Source organism: Ursus maritimus, unplaced genomic scaffold, assembly GCF_017311325.1.
Source record: "Ursus maritimus isolate PB19 unplaced genomic scaffold, ASM1731132v1 scaffold_19, whole genome shotgun sequence".
NCBI classification, from domain to species: Eukaryota; Metazoa; Chordata; class Mammalia; order Carnivora; family Ursidae; genus Ursus; species Ursus maritimus.
The window spans coordinates 25,864,112-25,881,474 of NW_024424341.1; the positions used below are offsets into that span (position 1 = coordinate 25,864,112).

Below are 17,363 nucleotides of genomic sequence, written 5' to 3' on the forward strand. Positions count from 1 at the left end.
TCTGCTGTTTGTCTCCCGTGGCGGCAGGGCACGGGTTCGCAGGTGTGGCTCTGCTCTGCGAGGGCTGCAGAGCTGCAGAGAAGCAAATGCGCACAGCTCTGTAGTCAGTCCCCCAAAGGACCTTTTCAGTGGAGCTTGGTTTTGGAGTTGCCTCCCAAATGGGAGTCGGGCCTGCTTTAAGTTTTGCATCCGTGCATGTGGCCGTTTAAAATTTTCCCTAGATGGCCTTGCCTCCCATACTGCCTGTGGGGGTTGCTAGGAGACCGGCAGAGGCCTGTCTTCTTGCTCAGGACGAGGCCCCAGCCAGCTTCCTCGGGCCTGGAACCAGCAAGCGTCACAAGCACATAAGAGCACCGGCCGCCTCCCTCTTTGCTCTCTGGCCCGGGCCTCTCCCTCTAGACACCTTGCCACCTTTCTGCATGTTCAGGGGCCGTCGGCCCCATGGGAGCATTCAGGGGAGGCCCTGCAGTGTCCGCCATCTCTGTCATGCCTGTCCTCTTGGTAGTCAGAGGCTTTATCAGGGGATGGGGTAGCCCACAATCCAATTGAAAATGAGATTCGCTCTAATTTTGTTTTTCCCCAGGGCCACTGTCAGGTTGCACCTGAGCAGACCAAATTCCCTCTCGGTTCTCTGTCCTTCTCTCTACTACGTGCGTGGTCTCCTGCCGGAGACCCAGGGGTCTCTGGCTTCCCGAGCAGTGCCTCATGCCTTTTGAAGAAAAGAAAAGCTGGATATGTTTTTGGCCATGGAGTTCTGGAAGGAAGTAACCATGGTCGCATTTCCATGAAGAGCCTGTCCAAGTTTCTAGCAGCTTCATCTCCCAGAAGCTTTGGTCCTCTCTTGCCCTGTTGCCTTCCTGCCATCTGTGGACAGTGTGGGGAGGCGGGTACGATGGGAGAGGGAAAGCCAGAACTAGAATTCACAGCTGGGCCCCTTAGTTAAGAGGCAAAAGAATGCTGGTGCATTCGTTCTGCAAGGAGTTCTCTCTGAATTCTGTTGGATTTGCTTTCCGACCTAAGCACGTTGTCCTCTTCCTCTTGGGGAAACTGCTCTGCACCTCACAGATGCGTATTCTGCATTGATTATATTCCTAATCACGAGGGAATCCAGAGGCTCGTTCATGTGTCCTGTTGGTGAACACGGAGCTTGGTGTCCTGTTTTGCCACCGCCTGTCCACATCTAAAATGGGCTTGTTCTTTGATGAGGCTGTGACTTCCAGGCATTGACATGTCTGACATGCGCTTCACCAGAGCGTTGTTCATTTCTGTTTTGTTGTCATTGTTTTAAGGTGGTAGAGTGGTCAGTGGGCTGCCAAGTCGTTGCTGTGGATTACTGTGCAGCTATTGAAAATGATGGTGTGTATGTATTTTTTAGTTGGAAAGTTGGCTTTAACATAGTATAAAATGTTACATATATAGGTTATTCCATTTATGAAAACCGCGATGTATTGTATGTGTAGATCAGAGGTGCCAAGATGGGTTTTGGCCAAAAATGTTTATCTCAGTGATAGAATTTGGTGATTTGTTACCTTTTTGTTCCTTTCTGTATTGCCTTAAAAAAAAATTAACGAACAGATACCATTTCTTAAAATCTATTAAAGATGTCACCTTCCCAAGGGTTCCCAAATCTGACTGTGCATCAGAATCAGGTACAGATTTTGGGGTTCCGCCCGTGATTTGATTCTGTGAATCTGGGCTGGCAAAATACAAGGGATCTTTGTTTCTAGCAAGTTCTTGACTCCCCTGGTCCTGGAAGGGGACTTGGGAAATTTTGGCCCTGATGAAGGACTATCCTGTAAAAATACTTCTAAACAATAGTCTTCAACTTTCTTTAACTGTTTTCACTTTCTTTACATCAGCGAGTCTAGGGATACCTCTAATCAGTAAAAATCCTTTCTGTTGAGGTGTTTCCCTGAAGGGGTAGAGACAATTGTTTCCTATTCCTCTCTGGTAACACAGCCTTCCTAATGATACTATTATTTGGTAGAATGTAAATGGTACTGTTATGTATCATTTGCTCTTGTAACTGACTTCTTCAAACTTTGCTGTGTGTGCTTTTCTGGACGTCACTAAATGTTTTTATACCGCATGATTTTTAACATTTGCACAGTGTCCCCAGGTGTGAAGGGCCCATAGCTCATTTCACTAGGTGCCCTCCTCCTCTTTTTGGCAGTTACTCCTGTGTCGGCCCCTTCTCCAGTCTACTGAGTACACATCCCTGGCATGTGTGCCTGATTCTTGGTACGAAGTGGCTTCCAAACTCCTTACCGTCCCCATCACCTAACCATGAATTGCAGGTCTCCTGGGTGACGATGCTCATTATGGGATGTGTGGTGTTCTTGGTGAGGCCTCACTGATTACAGAGAATCTTGCTCTTTCATTGATAAGGATGCTTAATCATTAAGTTATTATTCTTTTATTAAGAAGCCAGATCAGGGGCGCCTGGGTGGCTCAGTCGTTAAGCGTCTGCCTTCGGCTCAGGGCGTGATCCCGGCGTTATGGGATCAAGCCCCGCATCAGGCTCCTCTGCTATGAGCCTGCTTCTTCCTCTCCCGCTCCCCCTGCTTGTGTTCTCTCTCTCCGGCTGTCTTTCTCTCTGTCAAATAAATAAATAAAATCTTAAAAAAAAAAAAAAAAAAAAAAAAAAAGAAGCCATATCAGATCCTTGGCTCCAGTGGAACTTGGGGTCCCCTGAAATGATCAGGGTTTGGTTGGTGCCTTCGTTTTCATAGAACTGACAAGTAAACCAGGTCTCTCCGTCCCCCAGACCCGAGAACAGGACTTAATGTAAATTGCTGTTTCTCTTCATCCTGTTTATTGCACTGTTTCAGTGCCTTAGCTGGCTGCCCTTTCAAACGTATCCTATCTGGAAATAGGAGACAAAAGATGTCCTATTTATATATTATTTTCATTTATCTTTATTTTTGAGTTCAAAAATATTCCTTGTCCATTGTAAAACAAATAAAACTTACGGAAATGTGGAGAACCACAAAAGAGAGAATCATCCCTAATCTCACTCCACAAAGATGGTTCTAATTTTAAACATTTTAACCTTTTCTGTACAGATGTGATATTATTTAGTAGAATTTAAATGATGTGTATATCTTGTAAATGGCTTTTAAGAACTTCACAGTGTTTTGTTTTTTTGGGTATCGCTAAATACTTCTACCACATGACTTTTACTAGCTGCACAGTGCACCCCCGTGTGAAGGTGCCGTGATTTCTTCAGCTCCGCGTCTGTTTGGTCTTCAGGGTTTTTTTGTTTTTTGTTTTTTTTCCCCCAGTTTTGCACTATTAAAAAGAAAATTTTAGATAATACATAATATAAACAAACAAGTTAAAAGTTGTCTTTGGATATCAAAGATGTGAAATGTGTGTGCACCCTGTGAATTTCATGGCCTCTCCTATTCATCATTACCTTTGACTGTTCATCATAGGTTTTGAGATTCCAGAGTTTAAAATGTTTATCTCGTCGAATCTTTTCATTCTGCTTCCTTCCCTTTTGTTAAGCTAAGAAATCCCTTTACCCTGCCAGGATCAGGTTCCTTTATATCCCCATTTAGTTCTTTTATGGTGTAATGTTTTGACACTAGACTCCATAATCCATCTGGAGTTTGTTTTGGTATATATTGTGAGGCAAGGATTCTCCCATGTTTATTTTTTTTTCCCCAATTAGTTGTCCATCCCAGTCCCATTTACTAAGCAATCCACCCATCCTTTCCTGCAGTGTTTGGAAATGCCACCATATCACACGCTAAATTCGTATTTGGATCTGGTCCTAGACTTTCTCTTGTTCCATTAATTTGCCTTGACTTGGGACCATACAGTACTTAGTTTTATACTGCCTGGTGTTAAAGTATAATAATTCTCCTCAGTCTCCTTTTAAAAATGTTTTCTAATTTACCCATTCCTTTCTTGGCTTTTAGAGTCTTTCTGGTTGTTGATGGGCATGACTCCTGTCTCTATGCACATCTCATTAGAAACGTTAGGCAAGAGAAGTCCAATTGGTAATGATGATACCCTGTAGACCTTTTCCTCCAGATTGACTTTGACACATGATCACTGTTCTTTAGGTCAACATCGTGAAGTGCAGAGACACCTTGCCATCCTAGAATCCATCCTCCTATTTGCAGATTGTCTTCAGGGAGATCATGAGAGACAACATTCCATGTCAGGAGGCCCCCTGTGATAGTCCCCTCATCTACCAGTTCAGTATTAGTAATAACAGCAGTAGGGACGTTATTTTGGCAGAGAAGACGGGGAGAGTGTTGAAGAAAGAAGTTAGTCTCTTGTTCTGTGCTTGGTCAACTTGAGTTTACTTCTAGTGATTCATTGTTTTTCTAGGTGCTTATAAATGTCTGCTCAAAGACTTCAGATTTTTGCCACAGATAATGCTCCAGGCCATAATTCTCAGGTTTTGGCGCCACTGAAAATCAGGAAATGCGTCCCTCGTGAATGCTATTGTATTTTGTCTGGATGATGTAAAACACTGAAGTAGAGCCTGGTGGAGAAGCCATTGACGTGTCAAGGAGTTGCCTCTAGGGTGGTAGGTGCTGCTTCTGTTTCTTTTTCGAACAGCCCTTAGATAGAACATGTCTGGCACATAGTAAGCACTCAGATATCAGCTGCTGATAGCAGCTGTCCTCTGCATTTACTAAAATGACGTATAAGGCTTGTAAAATTCTGAGGTTCTGTCCCAAGAGGAGGCATTTGTGTCTTGCTTATGATCTAGCTCAGCGGACACGTTTAACCAGAGGCCAGCTGTGCTGACTGGGATACTCCCATTGAGATGAGAGCCATGGGCCATCCCTGCTGTTCCCCTGTTCTGTGACGCTGGTGTTTATGGGTGATCTGCTCTCAGCCCCCTCGGGAGGTGGGACCAATGTATTGGGAGAAAAATTTGTGTGATGTACTTGTTAGTGCCATTCTTAAAGGCAGATTTTTGCAGTCGAAACACAGAACAAAGCAAGGCTGGGTTAAGTGGAGGAGAAGTGAATGCCAGATATTTGGAGAAGACACTGGGGTGGGCATCCAGGAGGGGGGTGCACTTATTGCTTCCTGCTTACTTCTTCATCATTTTTTTCTGTGTGGCAAAGGATAATGGTCAAGATCAATGTGGGAATTGAATAATGTGGGTACTTGGGGGAAAAGTAGTGGCTCTTATCCACGCTTCCCTATTTATCTAGAAGCAGCTTATTTCCTTGTTTCTTTTTGAAGTCAGAATATGAGATCATTGACAGTTAGGATTAAACAAGCCCATGTTATAGATCTAGGGGGTCTTGGGCTAAGTTTTCCCCCTCTGTCTGGGCTGTTGGTCTCTTTCTGTCTTGGCATCCTCCCTCTCCACGGCCAGACAGACTTGCTCCAACCCTGACCTCTGCGTTGTTGCGTCTCCGTCACAGTGAACCTCAGAAGAGTAGCGGCAATAAATGTTATTGGAGGAGACAGTTCCTGGCTTGTCTCTGTGACACACAGGCTGGGATATCGGTGAGCATCGTGGTCCTTGGATTTTGAGCATCTTGCATAGCTGTTGATGGGAAATCCCTCTGACCACTCAGGTGCTCCATATTTCTTGCCACACTATGAAGGTGAAGGACCACTGCCTTCTGTTGGAGACCCCCTCAGAGCATGTCGGTTTTATCGACCCCCCTGAGTGCCACGATGAGTGTGCTTCCCTCTAGAGAAGCCTCTGTCCTGTTTGGTCCTTGACATCTTACCCCAGGTCACTCCTTTCTCACTTATATCTTGCTACTCTGTTGGAGTAGCTTGAAATTTTGGAATTTTATATGGAGAAGCAGGAGAGCACAGAGCTTTCTAGACAGCATAATATCCAGAGCCAGGAGGCCTGAGTTTGAATCCCGCTCCTGTCACATAGTAGCTGTGTTAACATGAGCAGGAAATTTAATCTTTTTGTGCCACGTTTCCCCATCTGTGACTTGGAGTTGATCGTTGTGATGTTGCACCAGTGTCCTGTGAGGATTAAATGAGATAATACGGATCAGCAGGCTGAACCCTGCCGATTGTGGGCGTTTAGTTGTCTCTGTCATTGAGAACTCAAGGACTCAGAACAATGACACCAACCGTCTGACTTTCTTGATCAACATTTTCACTTAATACTTGTGTTTTGCCTGGAGAACCTTATCTGTGTTAGGAGATATTTCTATTTAATTGAACACTGTCATAACCAGAAGCTGGAGCTTTATTCCCCTCCTCTTGAGTGTGGGCTGGACTTAGAGATTCACTTCTAATGAATACAGTACGGAATCAGAAGAGGGGTGACTTGCCCGTGGAGGAACCTGGCAGGAAGGGGCCCTACTTCACTAAGTGATGAGGGTTCCCATGAACAGGGGTAAGTCCTGTTGACGTCACATACCCCTGAGATGATGCATTGCGAAGAGTACTTCCCTCAAATCCAGACCCTCACTGTAATCGTAAGAAAATATCAGACAAACGCAGACTGAGGGCTGCTCGGAGAGATACCTAAGCAGAGCTCTTCTCTAGTGTCCAGGTCACAGAAGACAGAAGCACCATCACAGACTGGAAGGAGGTGTGGCAATTAAATGCAATATGGGATCTGAGTTTGGATCCTTGAACCGAACAACGCCATGAAGGGAAAAGTGGGCAGAATGTGAATGGAGTCCGTTCTTTAGTAATAGTATTGTACCAACGTCAGTTTCTTGGTTTTGACGAGTGTCCCAGACGTGAAGACGTAAGATGTTAACAGTAGGGAAGCTGAGTGAAGGGCATGTGGAGCTCTTGGCACCTCTTCTTTGCGTCTAAAATGATTGTGAACTAAAAAGCTTAAGCACCCAGACAAAAAGAACTAAAAACCTCACAGTGTGTGCTTGCTTGAGAGATGTCTCATCGTTTAGAAGAATATGGAGCCCCACCCTGCCTCCCGTTGTCTGTGATCCTACCTCTCCGAGGCAATGGCTCCTAACAGTTGGTGTACCTCCCAGACCTTTTTCTCAGTGCATATAAACACTTTTATTAAAAATCTTAAAAAGCCTTTTTTTTTTTTTTTTTGGGAAAAAACCCCTCCCATTCTGATTATATGCCTCAGACATTGCAAAAACTTCTCATTTTAGTACAACTATTTTCCAACTAAATTCCTTTTCGGACATATTTTGGCTCTTCCGTAAGACTTATTTAAAGTGGTGTTTGTTTAGCCCGTGCTTAATTTTATTTTCCACTCATACTTCTAACCCATCCAGGTCCCATTTATATTGCCTCTGCCCTTGCCAGTCTTTCTAAAGCCTCCCAAATTAGCATCATCTGAGAATTTAATTAACTTGCTGTTTACTAACCCTCTCCTTTCAAGATAATTAATGAGGATGTGAAGTGGCGCTGGGCCTGACACGGCTCCCAGTGGCACCTGAGCGGGCCCCTACCGAGCGGCCCCTCGAGGCTGCTTTCTCCCCCTTGTTTACCTGCGGCCGGCCCCGGGGCTGCGTGGCCACGCAAGGTGCAAGGTGCAGGCACGGATGGCAATGTTTGCTTAGAATGGGGCTTTCCTGCCTTGCCTTTTACCCACTCGTTTTCTGCTTTGTTAATTAAAAAGCCTCATTTTACTTAGAATGGAATGCTTATTTTTGGTGCTATTCCCCAGACGGAGTCGACATTACAGGGCTTGAAATTAAACGAGCTGAGAGAGTCAGGTGTTCCCTGTTGTCTCTGTGGAAGTGGCAGCAGAGCATCTCCTGCATTCCCCTGCTCCCGACCCCCACACCCCCTTCTCCTTAATCCAGGCAACTAGAGGTGGTCCTGGACCTCCGTGTCACTGCCGTCCACTAGAACGCTCTGTGATGATGGAAATGTTCTGTGTCTGTGCCGGCCCGCGTGGCAGCCATGGTAGTCGCTTCAGTTCATGGAGCACCTTGTGTCACTGAACTTCTCATTCTGTTTAATCCTCTTTCATTTAAATATGGTCACATGTGGCAAATGGCCGCCACATTGGACAACCACCAGGGCTTTGGACCCTGTGGGTTGCTGTACCTTCCCTGGCAGCTTTCTTCTTCAGCAGAGACGGTAAACTGGTTGCACCCTCACATTCAGCAAGCTGTAATTAGGAAGGTAAGTTTTCCAAAGGAAAAAGATGTTACTTTCTAAATCCAAATGTAAATGACTTGGATTATCCGTGTCACTGAGCGCTTCATTCATGCAGATAATTGAGAATTGACAGTGTCCTTTTCCCTCAATTACTTCCTGATAGTTCCATGTGTTACAATGGGAGAAACATGGAGCTGTTTTTAAATAGCTATGTTAATGTCCTCATTAATTTTACCTTTTTCTACCAATTAGCAAATATTAACTCCTTGGCAGAATTAAGTTGGCTTCCCTCATGAAGCCACATTCATCCCGACCTCCCTTACGGTGCGAGCCTGGCGCAGCTCAGCTCTCGCCTGGTGTTCTGTGGCGCGCACCTCTCGAGCAGGCACTGTGTTTCAGGGGCATCTTTGTACTGGGTTGGTCACAGGGTGGCACAGTATGGCGTGACCAGTCCTGAACCAGGACTAGAAGGCTTGGGGCCGGCTTCCCTAGCCCTCACGCACAGGCCACACTCGCTGGTACATGTGGCACAGTCCAGGCGCCTACAGGGGCCAGTGCTGGCTTGCAAAGTGCCTGTCCCATCTTAACCAAATAATTGTTGAGCCGAGGGAATATGGAGCCAGTACAGCTAGATATTCCTTTGTCTTTTTTCTAATTTTTAAAAGAGCTAAAAAACCTCAGCTGTGTGGGAAATTCACAGATTTTACGGTGTTAACCATTAACAAATAATTATTTTTTTGAAACTCTAGGAGTTACGTAGTCCATACCTTCAGGCTCCCCGAGTTACTGCCAGTTTGCTTTCTCTGATTCAACTCTCTCCTCTGTCCAAGGCGAAGAAAGGCATCTGCCTCCCCTTAATTTCACAAGGCGGTGGTGAGAATCACTTGAGTTGACAAAAGGCCAAACCCTTTGAAATCTATGCGGGCTAAATACGTGGAGATGGTGTTATTGAGAAAACACTTAAATATTTTAGTTTCTAAATCCAGACTTCCTGACCACTCACTGTTGGATGTCAAGATCATTGCTAGCATTCTCCTCTCCAGAGATGGTCAGGAAGTAAGAGCAGGATGTGCGGGAAGGTACACAGGGATGAGTATGACCTAGTTTTTTCCCCTTTTCGTTTCACTCCCTTGCTTTTCAAACCTGCATTATTTTCAGCTACTAGAGGGCACGCAGAAGAAGCCTGCTACCCTTTTGTTGTTGTTAGTAACTCGATCATTAGGTTAGTTAAAAGTTGACTCAATTGCAGGTATTGTTTAGTTCTGAATAAATGGATAACTCTCATTTTACTCATGCAGCATTATTCACCGTGTTTATAGAATGAGATGCAGAATTTGAGAAGGAGTGCCACGGAGAGAGAACATACTTACACGCAAGTTCTTACGTTCAAAAGCGTGAAAACAAGGGGTGAAGTTTAATTGTTCTGGAGTCATTTCATAATTCCCAGTTAAATGCTACTTCAGTTACTGTTGCTCTTTGGTTTGAAACTGCTTATTTTAATATCAAGTTTGCAAGCCTCGCTTTTACTGTGTTTTGACAAGTTGCAAGGAACTTACCTTGTTCAATAAAGTGTGTGTGTGTGTGTGTGTGTGTGTGTGTGTGTGTGTTTCCTCTCCCCTCGTCTTTCATATTCCCAATGAGTAAGTTTTTCCACAGTGTTTTTCATCAGGGGTCAGCATATCACTGTCGGAGGAGGGAATCCAGCTGGCCACTGGTTTTTATAAATAAAGTTTTATTGGAACACAGCCATGCATGTTGTTTTACCTGTCACCCCTCACCGCTTTTGTGAGAGTGGAGTTCAGCAGTTGCAACAGAGGCTGTGTGGCCCTCCAGGCCTCAAATAGTTACCGTCCAGATACTTACAGACTGCCGGTCTAGATGATAGAAACGTGCCTTTTAAGAGATTGTATTTTTCTGAAATTTGGGGAAGCCACGGACTAAGAAATCATTCTGTCCAGTTGCAGTTGTTGTCAGCTCACTTGGCTCTGGTTTATTTCTGTGATCTTAAGAATTTGCTTATTAGATGTTGAATGCAACGACCCTGGTTTCATGGTAACTAAACCTGCCTCGGCTTCTTGCTAATGTACTGCTGGTCATTTCATTCAGTAGACTGAGTAGCTTTCAGCGTTTCTATGGGAAGGACACTGCTCATTAGTGGGTATGTTCAGCCTTCAGCTTAGTGAAAATCTGAATGCTTTCTCAACCTGAAACAGTGGGTATTATTGTAAATGTTAAGTAATATAGCTCTCTACAAAGACAAAGTGCTTCCTGGTCATTATTAGCTGTGCACCATCGTCATTCCTCACAATAATGCCATGAAGTAGGTTCTTAGTATTGCCATCCAGATTTTATCACTGAAGCAGGAAAGAAGGGTGACTTGCTGAAGGTCACATAATAACAAAGCCCACTGGCAATTTGTGTCATCTCATGAGTCATGTTGGCGCTGGGGAATGTCGCTGGCACCAGCAGTACTCACGCCCAGAGGCAAGCCAGTCCCCCTAACAGGTTCTTTCCCTGAAAATCCCATGATTTCATTAGCGAGGCAAGTGAACAGGCGATCAAGTAATTAATTCATCTTGTGTAGACTTCGGACCCCAATGAAATCAGCTCGTGGGGAAGGCGTTCTGAGTCTTCAAGTGCCCCTTCCCACCAATTCTTCTCATCCCCTGACCACTTTCTACAAAATTTTTTGCTTGGCCACTCCTGAAGTCCATTCCCACTGATTTACTCCCTGGAGTCTCACGGCTCTTCATTGGGAGGTGGTGTTATCCTATTTCACAGTCGAAGAGAGAACTTAGTGTCAGAGCCCCCCTCTCCTCTTCAAGGCTCCTGACTTATGCCCGTGTCCTTGCTACAGAGTAACCTGACTCCTGTGTGCCCAATGGGAGGGTACGTAGTCTCTGTCCTCAGGAACCTTCCAGTCTCACTGAAGAAGAGGCCACATACATCATGCCGATAACCAGCATTTAAGGTGTCAGTGGGAAAAGATGTGCTGAGAGATTAAGTCTTCGAGTTCAGAGAAGAAAAGATCACTGTAGACAGAAACAAGTTGGGAGGTGGGATGTTCAGAAAGGGGAGCAGGATTTGGCTGAGCTGGAATGGAAGTATGAACAGGACGGAATGGCATGAACCCCCCCCTTACCCTCCCCCCCACAAGACCAGTGAGGGACCGAGGAGGAGACAAGGGTGGTACAAGGGAGTGGTGGGTGAAAAGCAGTGTAGTGGATAACCTTTCTTAGGTACAGAGAATGATGACAATAACGTTTAGAGATTAATCATCCCTTCATTGTTATTTGAGGAAACCAGAAACAGGAACATGGACAGACAAATGGGGAATGAATTAATCCAAAGCTGAAAGAAAGACAACTAAAGACCATAAAAATGCAGGTTTTACCAGAAACGGGGACTGACTGTCGGTTCCTTTGGCTTCATGTCATTATAACGTAATCTGGAAAGGTCATTGAGAAATCGATGTTTTAAGACTTAAGCCTTTAAAATACCCACTAAAAAAGTACCTGTAGCCTGTATTAATACTTGCAGAGCAAGTTACTGGATTTGAGATTCCAAAGACGTCACCTGCCAGTTGGTGTGGTCAGTTGGCTTCATCTTAATGCCATCTCCCCGGGAAGAAAGCGCTGGCAGGTTTGTGTCCAGATGTCACCATGCCCTAGAAGCATAGTAACCACTGACGTGCGTAATGCCTGCCGCAGCATCCCAGTGCCCCAGAGCTGGAAATCCTAGCAATCTTCTTGCGTACTGTACCTCCAACCTTCTCTAAAACCTGCCATTTTGCTCAAAGAAACGTTCCCAGTTGCCGGTGTTTTAAACGCAGTTTTCTGGAGCTTGAATTTTGCTGGGGAAAATGCCACCCGGTTCTCTAGTAGGATTTGTAAACCGTCATCTGTCTGGAATGGAATTGGCTCCCCCAGCAAATCTTGTATTGGGGTCCTTCCCATCTCTTTAGTGGTGGTTGGGCCTTCTGAAACAGAATGAACTTGTGGACTCGAAGGGGAGGATGTTTTGGTCAAGGCGGACTGGCTGATGAAAAAAACCTCCCTTTATTTTACCATTTAAAATAAGCTAAAAAAAAAAAAATTCTCTCTGACTGGCCTCACGGCCACATTCCACTGGGAGCTTGCGAGCAGAACCAGGGGCAGCGTCTTGTACCCCCAGTGCTCGCAACCTCTCTGGGGAGGGTCTTTTGTCAGCAGGGCTGGCGGCCACGGAGCAGGCAGGGGAGCCTGGAGTTTGAGTATAAACCAGAAAGGGAAAGCAGCCCATGTAAGCCCAGGTGGAGAATGTTCCCTTGGTCCCAGGTCTCGGAGTTCAGAAGTACCTGGAAGTCGATGTAACCAGTTCTTTAGGGAGTGACGAGAATGGAGGGTCTGCGCGGGAGCAGTGCTCAGCAGCAGTCAGTCGTAGACGAGGATGGGGAGTTTGGGAAGAAAATAAAGATGAGCCCGTGGGTCTATGTTTAAAAAAAAAAAAAAAGTCCTCATCCCGACTTTCCCAACCTGGAGACAGTCCAACTGCTCAGCGTCTGTCCCAGGAGCACCCATTCAGCCAGGTCCTTTCAGGCGTCTGCACACGGTCCCGCCTCTCCATTGGCTCTTGGAGACCCCGCACGTTTAGAACTCAAAACACCTACTGAATTGTTTTTATCTGTAAAGGTGTGGTGGATGCTGCTAACTCGTCTGCGGCGTCCTGATGGCTTGGTTCCTCCCCCACCCCGAGGGGCTTCTGTGGAGCTGGCTCTGTGAGCTTCTTCTATTAGCAATAATCGCGCCTCGGATAAACCTCATTGGCTACGATACTGCCACTGCGCAAAGCTTCTGTGAGCTTCTTCTAGACGGTCCTCAGCACACCCAAGTCTGGCGGCTGTCAGTTTAATCGTAAGTGAGCTCTCGTGCAAGAGCCTGCCGGCGTTAAAGCCGTGGAAATATGTATACACAATGGAGCGATAGAATGATGGTGAGCAACCAAGTTGTCCTCTGGCTAGGGGACATTTAGCGGATTCGGAGCGGGGAAGTGGAAGCACTTTTGTGATTCGTATACTGAAAAATTAAGTCACCAAGTACAACCATTTACAGTAATTATATCCTGCCATAAAATCTTATTCACACAAGCAGTAAATATTAGCAAACATGCGTATTCTCCCAGTCCCAACCTCCTGTCTTGGTCATCAAGGAATGTAGAGCCCACGTGGAAGTGATTAGCGGTACACACGGGTGGGGATCCCCTCCTGCTACAGGACCCTGGAGGTGTGGAGACCAGAGTTCTAGCTTGGGGGTGATGGAGAAAGACGTCCAGGTAGGGGTGCCCTCTACTCACCCGCAGAGCTGGGGAGCATTTCAGCAGGTGGAGGGGGCAGTTTGGGGGGGGGGTCCAGTCAGGAAAAGCCACCGAGACCGGAGACCAGACAGAGTAGGGTTGGGGGTTAACATGGGAAGTGCCAGGAGGCTAATTTTATGTCAGGTGTGGAATGGAGTGGAGGATTGAAACGCTGAGGTGGAGGGAGGGAGTCTGGACTGGATTAGAAAGGTCAGCAAGCTCAAGACCAGGAGTAACCATGAAGTATAAGAGGATTTTTCTCATTTGTTCAGGCTTTCGGCCAACAATTTTCAGATCAGGAGCTGTGCTGAGACAGAAAGGTGCAGCTTGGTCCCCCTGCCTGTTGAGTTGCTATCCATGGGGTAGCAGAGAAACAAGGGGTGGTTGTAACCCAGTAAGATAAGGAGAACATCGAAGTTTCTGCCAGTGGGCTGTGGGACCCAAAGGGGGAGAGGTGGAATTTGGGCATTAGGGAAGGTTGCGGAGAGGGAGTGGCCTGTGAGCTGGGCCTTCGCACAAAAGAGGGATCTGATTTCTGAGCTATATATTTATTTTCTTATCTTCTTCTCATCCTGATATCTTTATAAAGACCCGATTTATTCCCCTTTTACTTCATTCATGTTATGAGACTGTTGACTTTTGCAATTCAGTGGCATGGCCCATTCCGTGATCTTTCCCCACTCATAAAATGGACTTTTCACAAGGGCCTCATTCCTTTGGTGTCATTACTCCCAGAGGCTTTGCATTCTGGAGCAGGTGGGTGGTAGGCTCTGATCCAGACTTCAGGGAAAGTGTAGGTTTCTAGCTACATCTTAGACACTGAACTGTTACTGATCCAGAAAAGACCAGCTCGCTAATTCTCTGCCGTTTTGTAGGTCATTCCTGCTGGAAGCTGCCTTGCCTAACTAACCCTCTAAGAGAGTGACTGTCAAATGGGCTTGCATGGGAATCAGCTGAGGAGCTTCTTAAAACCCAGATTTCTGGGCCCACCCCCAGACTCCTGTAGGTCTAGATGGGGTCTGAAGGGGTTTCTAAGGGAATGGTGATGCTGTTGGTCCAGGGGCTACACTTTGAGAACCCCTTCTGGGAAACCCAGCCACTGGGAAAATGAACTGCTTCTGGGTGAGACCTTCCCTTAGTGTGGCCTTTCTCAAGGACTTCCACAGGGGGCGCTCTTCACAACCAGTCAGCAAGAACAATTGTGAAGCCGCAAGGTGGCTTCCGAGGGACGAAGACAGCTCTTCAGCACCCCATCTGGAGCCCTCCAGATGGTCCTTCTGAGAACTCAGACTCCCACGGTGCCTGTACTATTCACAGAGGGCACTGGGCCATGTAAAATGGGATTCCAGACTCTTGACTTTCCACCTCTTCTTCTGTGAGGGAACAGCCATTCTCAAGACCAAGACTTGATCTCAGAAACAAATGTTGGCCGCGAGGTGTAGTGGTTTTGTTCTTGTCCATCTTCAGTTCCTGGTCCCTCCAGTATGGCTGTCAGACTTCAGGATTCAGCCATGTCTTCGTTCTCTCCTGCTGGTTGGTGTTGGGACCCTTCTGTGAGAGGCCCCCCTTGTGATCTGGAAATGGTGTTGAGGAGAGGAGGGTGCTAATAGTCAGTGACAACCAAGGGAGGCCAGCAGACACCCAGAGATACTCCAGCCCAACGAGTCCTCCCAGTCTTTGAGCTCGTGCCCATTGGAATGATTAATTGATGTCCTCCACTCTGCTGGACAATTAAGGAAAGCAGAAGAAGGAGGGAAAAGTCTTCAGTTAGACCTAATTTGGCACCATATTGTTTTCTGTTAATCTATTTTGTTTTCTGTCCGTCTGTCCCAAGGGACGGATGCCTTGCTGCTTGCTGAAGCATGCATAACTAATGTCCTCATTAAGGGCTGATCTGTTTATCAGGGCCATGCGAGGAAGCCGGCCTGCCAAACCTAGGCACAAGCTGGGGGTTGTTACCTCCCTCTGGGCCTTAGCCCCACCTCATTAAGCTGGTCCGGGCTATTGATTGGGAGCCTGTGTTTGGAAGAGTCTTACTTACTCCATGCATTATCTTGACAGATTGATCAGACCTGATTGAGAACCTCTTAAAGGAACGAACAGCTGTAATGGGAAAGTTGGACTCTGTCATCCGTTAGGATGATTCTGGGAGCAAGAAGAACAAGGCTGACATCTTGGAGCAATTGTATTTACAATTAACATGGCTGAAAACGATTGCCTCTATTGATCCCCCCTTCCTGCAATTACAGCCCCATTGTTTACATTCCAGCACTTCAGTTATAAAAAGGAAATTCAATAATTATTGCATTATTTAAAGTTAAAGTGCCACAGAGTTTGCTGGCTACGCTTGCTGGTTGATTTAACGTTCAGTAAAATCCATGCTGAGCTCTCCATCTTGAGGCCGAACAATATCGGCTTTTAATGAGACCTAAAAAGGGAGGGAAGGAGAGCAAAACCCGGTGCACTGGGTGTTTGTCTGGGTTATTTATGGAGGGAACCCGAAAGCAGGGCAGAGAAACTAGCCGTGTCATCGTTCACAAAACTATATCCCCTCCGGCCACGTGGCTGTCCCCTCTGCAGCTGGCCATCTCCTGGCCTCCCAACTCACACTCAGCTCGACTTCCTCAAAGAACCATTTTTCTCTTCTTCTCTCTTGGTCCCTTGTCTCCCAACCGCCAGGGTCACCATCTTCTTCAGCCTTTAGCAAAATCCATGGAACTTAAGGAGAAAGGGTCAAATTAGCCGCAGTGATGAGCGACATCAGAGGCACTTGCTTAGAGGGAATTTGTGTCCCCTCTCTTGTCACCTTCCCATTTTTCTCTTTCAAGGGAAAAGTGAAGTTAAAAAGTGAAGCACCTCTTATAAGGAAGGAGTCAGCCCTGTGTGTGCTCACTGCCCCCCCCCCCCGCCCCGGTCCATCTCATGCTGGCTGCCTGTTGTCTTCCCTCATAATGAAGGTGATGAGGGTATTTGTCAACAGATCATGGGAGCTCAAGACAGGCCTCCAGGTTTGAGCGCCAAATTCAGGCTCTCAGCAGCAACAGCCAGAAAGTTCAAGAGCGTGGGAGGAATTTTAAAGACCCATTTTATTTTTCTCGTACTTGGTTGAAATTCTTTCGTGGGCTCAGTTCCAGCAAGACAGCTGGACAGGTGCGCTCAGCAGGACGCAGAGCTCACGAGGAGAAAGTGATGCCTCATGCTTCGCCATCAAGAGTCACGCTTTCAGCAGCAGCCCCAGGAAATTTCAGAGTGCAGGTGCAGAAGGGGCGAGAGAGATGAATAGGGCCTATTCCTACTTTTATGAAGTATCTGGAGCAGGCCAGTAGTAGGCAGCTGCTTCCGTGCGACTTTTTCATTAAAGAGGTGACTTCTTGTGTGCCGGCATCGCGTGATCTATCTCGTGCGGTTTGCTAGAATCTGAAATACTCTTTGGGAAAAGGTGGGTGCAGAGATCTTAGACTCTGGAAATTTTTCCTCTTACGGGGGAATATCTGCATGTGTTCTGACTCGGGTCTCTGTTCTGTGGCTGCTGCTCTCCAGAGCAGCGGCTCTCGGAGTGGGGTCCCAGACCGGCAGCCTCAGCGTCTCCCCAGAGCTTGTTAGAAATGCAAATTCTTGGTCCCCCACCCCAGGCCAGGTGAATCAGAAACCCTTGGGGTGCCCCCTCCCACCACGGTCCTGGTGTAGGTCACCCTCAGGTGCTCCTTGGTGCACCACCGAGCTAGAACACCATCTGCATCATTAACACCCACGCCCGCGGGCTGTAGCCGCCAGTCAGGGGCGAGGAAGCAGAATCTGGGCCCAGCGTAGAAAGATGATGGCTGTGCCAAATACCTGGGTAGTCCTTCACATCCTCTGAAGGATTTGCACATTTGTTTTCTCATGTGGTTTTGAAAATTGCCTCCGAGGAAGACAGGGCAAGTATAAACATCTTCATTTTACAGATGAAGTAACGCACCTGTTTTGACCACCGGGCACGTGTT

At 46.6% G+C, this 17,363-nt stretch overlaps 1 protein-coding gene and 1 pseudogene across 1 annotated transcript in view; one reads left to right on the forward strand and one right to left on the reverse strand.

Moving 5' to 3' along the window:
- Positions 1-17,363, forward strand: part of ZFHX3 (zinc finger homeobox 3) — a 157,047-nt gene that overhangs the window by 35,317 nt on the left and 104,367 nt on the right. The window lies entirely within an intron of this gene.
- Positions 12,753-12,880, reverse strand: LOC121103560 (annotated as a pseudogene).